The 6,425-nt window shown below is 45.2% G+C and overlaps 1 long non-coding RNA gene across 2 annotated transcripts; it reads right to left on the bottom strand.

Moving 5' to 3' along the window:
• Nucleotides 1–769: 769 nt before the first annotated feature.
• LOC144326697 (uncharacterized) lies at nucleotides 770–6,138 on the bottom strand. Of its 2 annotated transcripts, XR_013391676.1 has the most exons (4): nucleotides 6,069–6,138; nucleotides 3,597–3,828; nucleotides 3,168–3,213; nucleotides 770–2,609 (listed from the first exon to the last, which is right to left on the bottom strand). It is a non-coding gene; the product is annotated as an uncharacterized LOC144326697 (long non-coding RNA). The 2 variants fall into 2 exon arrangements; XR_013391675.1 differs by lacking the exon at nucleotides 3,168–3,213.
• Between the last annotated feature and the right edge of the window lie 287 nt (nucleotides 6,139–6,425).

Below are 6,425 nucleotides of genomic sequence, written 5' to 3'. Positions count from 1 at the left end.
TTGTAAATACCGACCACCCGCAGCAGCCAAAAAAAAAATTAGCAACACAAACACTTAATCATGTTAACCATTTTATAGCCTCTTGTAGGGTGATGCAAATGGGGCAGTAATTCTTTACAGAAACAAAAATGTAGGTGGACTCTAGACACATATTTTAAAAATGCCATGAAAATGCTTTTTGGAATGTTTTGGAAAATGTATTGAATTTGCCATAGCTCACCATCGCCATCTAGTGTCACATTTGTATAATGCACTTTACAACACACTTTTATATGCTGCTGTATAGCTGTGTGCTTGGGACCGGTCTGGAGTTGTGGTCTAAACCGCTGAGCCTAGGGCTTTCCGATCAGAAGGTTCGAATCCCCACGATGGGGTGAACTCCCATTGCTCTGTCCCAGCTCCTGCCAACAACATAGCAGTTCAAAAGTATGTCAAAGTGCAAGTAGCTGCTCTGGTTTCGCCAGAAGCAGCTTAGTCATGCTGGCCTCATGACCCGGGAAAACTGCAGACAAACGTCTGCTCCCTCGGCCAGTAAAGCGAGATGAGCATCGCAACCCTAGAGTCGCTCGTGACTGAACTTAACTGTCAGGGGTCCTTTACCTTTTTAGCTGAATCCTTAGACATTTGATCTGACTAACCTGATTCTTTGTAGCTGACATAGCAGCAGCAGATAGAACATCTAGAACCAAGGCGAAAATGTTTCAACTGCTTTAATGTTTGCGTTCCTCCCAGAAGGTGCAATGTGGTTACACTTACAGTAGTGCTGTTTCCTTGTTTTTTGTATCCTGTTACGTTCACTCAAATTTGTTGCTACAATATTATGAAACCATGCTTGCAATTGCTGATTTCATGAGACGTTGTTGTAAGCCACTTTGAGCATGGTTTATTTGTGCAAAGGTCGCCCTACAAATAAAGTGGTGGTGGTTACACAGAAGCAGTCAATGATTTGATGAAACATTCACCTTGCAGATTTCGCTACTTATGACTTCTTCCTTAGCCTCACAAGCCGACGGCTCTTCCCCCAACACACACTTCTGGGTTTCCGGCACCAGCATAAGTGTTGGGTGGTGCCTGAGCTTCCACATTAATTGTGAACATCATCCAGTGCACAAAATAAAAACAAAAAAATAACACCTCAGCTGCCCTGGAGGATCAGCTCAGTCTTAAATGCCTTTGATTATTTTATTGTTGCAATCATAGCAGCAGTCATACGGCACTATGAACATGGGGCTTTGCAAAGAACAGGTACGACAAGGCCCTGCCACAAACAGCTTATAATCTAGAACAGATGCAAGGAAACAGAAGGTGGCACGACCAACAGCCAGGGATGATGGGAGGTGCAGTTAAACAACATCTGGAGGGCTCAGCTTTACCCACCTTTAGACACTCAAGATGTGTGTTTTCAGGGCCCCACCAATATTATTGTGTCTCTAATCTGCTTCAGCTTGAATTTAAGACTGAATTTTAAATTGTTGTAACCCACCCTGGAACCTGATGATGATGGACGGTTAATAAATTTAATAAGAAGGAACGGGGTTCAAGAGGAGGCAGATGATTATTCCAAATACGTATACTTAGAATACATTATTGATGAGCATCTCCACCCCCATCGTTCAGCCCGGACACTGAGGTCCAGCTCCCAGGGCCTTCTGGCAGTTCCCTCCATGCAAGAAGTGAGGTTAGAAACAACCATCTGACTTTTTGAAGGCAGCCCTGTTTAGTAAAGTTTTTAATGTTTGATGTTTTATCATGCTTTTAATATTCTGTTGGGAGCTGCCCAGAGTGGCTGGGGACACCTGGCCAAATCAGCAGGGTATAAGTAATAAATTATTATTTTATGATGTTGTTGTTGTTATTCCCCACCCATCTGGCTGGGTTTCCCCAGCTGCTCCGAGCGGCTTCTAGCAGAATATAAATACTAAACATCAAACATTAAAAACTTCCTGAAACAGGGCTGCCTTCAGATGTCTTCTCAAAGTTGTGTAGTGCTTTATCTCCTTGACATATAATGGGAGGGTTAATGCCCTAACATGCCCTGGGACCTTTGAGAGAAGGGCAGATGACAATGACGACAACAGCAACAACCCTGGTCTTAATTACAAAGGTACCTGTGCATATAGGCCAAAGGCTTCCCAGAAGAGGTAAGCCATAAGGAGGGACTTCAAGTGTTGTGCAGCTAAGCTGAACTCAAGAGTAGGCTCATTGAAATCAACATGCCCCAATTAGTCATATTCATTCACTTCAATGGGTCTTGCACCTGATGCAATGCCAGGAAATGAGAGGTATTCACTTGAGGAATCCTGAAAAGTCGGATGCTTCCACAGCATCCCAGTTCTCCTCCCCACTGTTCTGTCAGATGCAGGCAGTTATACAAGTCCCATGCCTCTGCCCCTCACTGCCATCAAAAGGAGTCAGGTTCTGGAGAGAAGGTTATCGTTGAAGGAGCCGTCAGATGTGGGCCAAGCCCCAGCAGTGCCCCAAGTAGATGTTGAGCAAGGCCTTTGCGACTTCTGAACTTTCACAGGATCTCCCTTCTCTGTGGGCATCTGTGGCTTCACTGGGGGCTTTTGGCTCCTCCCCAGAAGAAACTGATTCATCCACAACTTCCTCTAGGAGAGAGAGAGAAAAGTAAAATATTTACTATAGTAATAATAAAGTAACAAACATGGAACAGGAAAGAAGAGGGTAAAAGAGGGGAGCTGATATGGGAGGAAGAAGTGAATGCAAAAGGACCAGAGAGTAATAGTAATATAATAATTTATTACTTATACCCCGCCCATCTGGCCGGGCCTCCCTAGCCATTCTGGGCAGCTCCCAACAGGAGAAAACATCAAACATTAAAAACTTCCTAAACAGGACTGCCTTCAGGTGTCTTCTCAATGTCAGATAGTTGTTTATTGCCTTGACATCTGACAGGAGGGTGACCCACAGGGCGGGTGCCACTACTGAGAAGGCCCTCTGCCTGGTTCCCTGTAACCTCACTTCTCGCAGTGAGGGCACTGCCAGAAGGCCCTCGGAGCTGGACCTCAGTGCCCAGGTTGAACATTGGAGGTGGAGACGCTCCTTTAGGTATACTGGGCCAAGGCCGAAGGATGGAAGGAACTGGCAATGGGAGCTGGGTGAAGGAAAATAAGGTTGAGTGTGAAAGGAGAATGTTATTTACTTACTTATTTCCTACCCTTCACTCAAAGGTCCAAGGGACAGTTACAGCACCTAAACGCAATATTAAAACGATTCAAAACAACTTACAACCCTAAAAATTAAGGTCAATAAAGTATAGGGGATGAGTAAATATACGTGCAAATGGATGTACTTAACTTCAGGAAGCTGACCTACAGAACTCCTTGCCACAAGGGGGAAAAACAGCAAGGCAGAGAATTTAGCAAATGTCGAAAGATGGAATAGGTATCCACAGACAATTATGCCAGTCGTTTGCACCCAATTACACTACACGCTGCCTCCATATAGCACTGGTTATCTGATGAGCTCCGCCCCTGCACTGTCATTTCCTGTCAGGCGGGCCTCAGGAATTTTCAGCCATCTGAAGTGACTCTGAAGGGGAGAAGATTTGAGGACCCCTGTTATAAAGTACATACATTGCAGGCTCCAAGGAGCCTCTGAGCTTCCTGAAGGGCAGGAAGGAGATCCAGCTGAGGTCGGCTCGGGAAGGCGATTCACAGCATCCATGAGCTCAAGCAGGATCTGATAGAGGGAGGCTTTCTCATCACCATCTCCTCGCTGGATTTCAGAGGCCAGAGGCCTTTTCTCGACATAACACAAAGCCTGGCTTGCCATGGGGGAGCTCACAGCCGCCACCTGAGATGCCATCTCCAAGAGAGAAAGAGAAAGAGAAAGGAGACCTTTTAGGGCAGAGCAATAGTGTTGGGGCTAATCAAGCCCTCAATAAGCATCCCTATTCCATGATTGGATTATATATTTTTATATATCGGGGAAGAACCTTAAAGACACCACATTTATTTCAGAGGAAGACTCAGCTGCCCTTCTGCTCTACAGGGATAAGGTGGGAAATGGAAAATAATAATAATATACTCTGGGTGGCTCCCAACAGAATATTAGAAACACGATAAAACAGAGAAGTTTTATCCTAAAGGAGTAGAAAAGACTATTTATGTACGTGACCACGCATGCAGGGATGTTACTGGCCCAGAGCTGGAAAGAAGATAAAGTTCCTACCAGAGAAGAATGGCAGATGACGTTAACGGACTATGCTGAAATGGCTAAAATGACCAGAAGAGTCAGTAATCCAGAAGACCAAAATTTTAATAAGGAATGGGCAAAACTTATAACTTATCTTAAAGACCATTGTAAACAGTTAAAATTGTTAGTAGGATTGCAATACCACTTGTAGTTTAAGGTTAATTCTGGACATAATGGAAGAAGTAACGGGTTTGGGCTATCATAAAAGATGTGGAAGGAAATGATTACTAATAGGACCCACAAAGGAGAGGAAGGAAGTCCAGGAGATTCCTTGGAATCTTGTTTTTATGATTTGTTTGATATATCTCTGTAAAATTTTAGTTTGAAAAACCATATATATATGAGAGTAGGAGATAAAGGTAAAGGTACCCCTGCCCGTACGGGCCAGTCTTGATAGACTCTAGGGTGGTGTGCCCATCTCACTCAAGAGGCCGGGGGCCAGCGCTGTCCGGAGACACTTCCGGGTCACGTGGCCAGCGTGACATCGCTGCTTTGGCGAGCCAAAGCCGCACACGGAACACCCTTTACCTTCCCGCTAGTAAGCGGTCCCTATTTATCTACTTGCACCCGGGGGTGCTTTCGAACTGCTAGGTTGGCAGGCGCTGGGACCGAACAATGGGAGGGCACCCCGCCGCGGGGATTCGAACCGCCGACCTTTCGATCGGCAAGCCCTAGGCGCTGAGGCTTTTACCCACAGCGCCACCTGCGTCCCAGAGTAGGAGATGGGCCTCCCTTAAAAATCCTCAACTTCCACAAGAAGTGAACTGTGGGGTTTTGATCTGCCATGGGTCACCTCGCAGAAACAATGCAGCAGTAAGGAAAGCAGGGGAAAACCAAGAGTGACTGTGATTAGATGCAAGACTAAAACATCATTTACTCAATTTAGGGCAGCTCACGTTACAAAAATATCTTGACCACCAGAAGAGCCTTGCTCAGTCAGACCAAAGGTCCATCTCTTAGGATTATTTATGAACCACTTAATGCCAAAAGAGGGTCCCTTGTCCTTACAGGGAGACCACCAGTTGCCTCTAGTGGGAAGCCTACAAGCAGGAACTGAATGCAACAGAAACTCTCTCCCAATTCTCAGCAACTGATATTCAAAAGCACAGCTGGAGGCAGAGCATAACCACAGTCTCAACAGCTATCTCCTCCAGAAACTCAACCAGTTTGAGTTGTACTCAGTGTACATGATAAAATACAACTTCGTATTAAAATATATGTCTGGGTAGGCACACTCCCATTCTCAGTTACAGCTTTCCGTGTAAAATCCACCCCTGTGCCTTATTTTGATAAGAGTTTTCTCTCTCTCTGCCTCACTTTTGTAACATCCTGGGGAACGGGGAAATCAAAAGTTGAAAAGCCGGGGTCACAGACCACCACAACAGGCTAGGAAACTTGCAAAGAAGATTAGACCCTTTTGAAGGGGCGCTTTAGACCCGTCGTTGAAATCCCCCCTTTTGCCTCGCGGTGCAAAAGCAGAAATCTGTAGAAAGAAGCTCTGCTCTGGAAGCACCTTAAAACATGTTGCTATTGGTGCGCGGATGCTTCCCAAGCCTCCAGTAACTTCAAATCCTGAAAAAGTCATCTGTTTTTCTTCCTTCCTTTTTAAATCAATTTTATGAAGGGTTTCCAACATAGAATGCAATAAAAAACCCAAAGTTAATATGTAAAAAGAGCAAAAGAATCAAAAGTAAAAGAGAGGGGGGAAACACGCCACCCACACTATCTTAATCTTTAGTTCGGAAATAGGCTTTTCTGACTTTATTTCATAGTAAAATAAACACCCGCCTCTTTTAGTTTTTGCTTCCCGTCTCTCTGCAGACACGGAAAGCCTCCCCTAAGCTCCTCACCGAGCCCAGCGAGCATCCACGATCCAGCTTCAGCCACGCTGTAAGAAAAAGAGAGAGCTGACAGGAAGCGGGGATTTTTCAAAAGCAGCTGTTCGTGACGTAGTTTCCGGCAAGGGAGTCTCATTCGAAACAGAAACCTATGTGTCAAAATCCTTTCCAGGAATCCAGGCTCTGTTCCCAAGGCGACTCCTGGGAGGTGGGAAGGGGAGTTGATCGCTCTGCCCCCTGGGCATTTGCTCAGTTCAAAGCCGATTTGGGAAATATATATAATACAGTGAGGGGGGAAAGTATTTGATCCCCTTCTAAATTTGCCTGTTAGCCCTCTGAGGAAGAAATGACCAGTCCATAATTTTAATG

Source organism: Podarcis muralis, chromosome 2 (assembly GCF_964188315.1).
Source record: "Podarcis muralis chromosome 2, rPodMur119.hap1.1, whole genome shotgun sequence".
NCBI lineage: Eukaryota > Metazoa > Chordata > Lepidosauria > Squamata > Lacertidae > Podarcis > Podarcis muralis.
The sequence above is the reverse complement of the archived record's forward strand: the minus strand, read 5'-3'. Positions and strand labels throughout refer to the sequence as shown.